We start from the raw sequence: 2,474 nt of genomic DNA on the forward strand, positions 1-2,474 counted from the left end.
GCAGAGTGAGCTTTCCCAGTAATCTCTCCCCTCCACCATACAACAAAAAGGACATTCATACTCCAACAGAGGTTTATCCAAACACAACACAGGACGTCTGAGAGACCTATGCAGCCATACAACGGAGGGTGCAGAGGCTGGAGCCCTCCTCAGAGAAGGTGGAATGGGATAAGAGAAAACTTCATGCACTTGCCCAAAAGACAGGGATCTGGGACGTTGGGCAGCACTGAGAGGGAAGGAACAGAGGAGGGGACGTGCATTCAAGGGACCATCGAAGATCCCCAAGGGCCCTCACAGCCTAGGGGAAAGCCCCTATGGAGGTGAAAGCTACTGTGGGGGTGGCCTCATCAGGCCAACACTCCAGGAGAGCAGTTATCAAGGGCAGAGTGAGAAAACCCTGAAAGCATGCAGAAAAAAGCACTCCTCACTTCAACCCACCAAGTGCTGGCTCCAGCACCTGGGATCTCACCAGAACGCAGAGGACACAGAATACATAGCTCTTGACCCCCACCCAGAGGTGACAGGCAGTAACTGTGACCAAATACTACTACACTGCACAAAACAGAGCCATGCCCTCTAGCAGTATCAAAACGTATTTTAAATCTCCAGACCAGAGAGAAAATGACAAGTACCCAGAAATCAGTCCTGAGGACACAGAAATATGCAATCTGAATGACAAAGAATTCCAGATAGCTATCATCAAAAAATCAACAAGTTAAAAAAGAATGTAGAGAAATAATTCAACAAGTTCAAGAGCTACTTCACAAAAGAGATTGAAATTATAAAGAAGAATCAGTCAGAAATATTGAAGATGAAAGACACAATAGAAGAGATAAAACAAAATATGGATTCCCTGAATTCTCAAGTGGATATCATAGAGGGGCAAATGAGCATAATCGAGGATAGACATGTTGAAATGCTCCAGATAGAGGAGGAGAGAGAACTAAGACTAAGCGTAAATGAAGAAAATCTCCAAGAAATATCCAACTCAATTAGGAAATGCAACATAAGAGTTATAAGTATTCCAGAGAGAGAAGAGAAAGAGAATGGAGTAGAAAGCTTGTTCAAAAAAATAATAGCAGAGAACTTCCCAAGCCTTGGGAAGGAGATGGAAATCCAAGTGGAAGAAGCTATCAGATCTCCTAAATATGTCAATGTAAAAATGACCTACTGAAAGGCATATAGTAGTGAAACTGGCAAAAGTGAATGACAAAGAAAAATACTAAGGGCAGCATGGTGGAAGAAAATAACCTACAAAGGAACCTCTATCAGGCTTTCAGAAGATTTCCCTGTAGAAACCTCGCAGGCTAGGAGAGACAGGAATGACATATTCAAATCTTTGAAGGAGAAAAACTTTCAGCCAAGAATACTCTATCCAGCAAAAATATCCTTCAGATATGATTGAAAAATAAAAACTTTCCCAGATGAACAAAAGCTAAGGAAGTTCATAGCCATAAGAGGCTCCCCCTACAAGAAATCCTCAAGAAGCCCCTCATACCTGAAAAAAAAGGAGAAAACAGTTACAAATCATGAAAGAAGGAGATAAAAAGGCAGACAAAATCAGAAAATTGTAGCTATACATCAGAACAGGTTAGCAAATACTGAAGAATAGCATTAAAGATAAAGGGAAGTAAAACACCAAAAACAAAGATAATCTTTTCATTTTAACCACAAGCTGACAACACAAGATGGAATAAGATGTGAGAAAAACAACTTAGGAGGGGAAGAAGAAAGCAATTGAATCAGTTTAGTCGAAGAAAAAGAGACCATCAGAAAATGTACTATCTTATCTACAAGATTTTGAATACAAACCATGATAACCACTAAACAAAAAAGCAGAACAGAGACACAAATAATAAATAAGGCGAAAACAAGGAAAAAAAACATCAAAAAGTACGTAACTCAATTGGTAGACCAAAATACACAGGAGGAGAAACAAAGGAAATGCAGGAGAACCAGAAAACGAGTGATAAAATGGCAGCATTAGCCCTCATATATCAATAATCACCCTAAATGTAAATGGATGGAATTCTCCAATAAAAAGACACAGAGTGGCGAGACAGATTAAAGAACAAGACCCAACAATATGCTGCCTCCAGGAAACACATCTCAGCTCCGACCACAAACACAGGCTCAGAGTGAAGGGACGGAGGATGATACTACAAGCTAATGGCAAACAAAAGAAAGCTGGTGTTGCCATACTTCTATAAGACAAAGTAGACATCAAGATAAAAAAGCCAATGAGAGACAAAGAGGGGTAGTATATAACAATAAAATGGGCTGTCTATGAAGAGGACAAAGCACATATAAATATATATGCACCTAACACAGTAAGACCAAAGTACATAAGGCAACCATTAATTGACCTAAAAGGAGATATTAACAGCAACACAATAACAGTACGGGACCTGAACATCCCACTTACATCAATGGAAGGATCATCCAGACAGAAAGTCAACAAATAAATAGTGGAA

This window comes from Equus asinus, unplaced genomic scaffold, assembly GCF_041296235.1.
Source record: "Equus asinus isolate D_3611 breed Donkey unplaced genomic scaffold, EquAss-T2T_v2 contig_800, whole genome shotgun sequence".
NCBI classification, from domain to species: domain Eukaryota; kingdom Metazoa; phylum Chordata; class Mammalia; order Perissodactyla; family Equidae; genus Equus; species Equus asinus.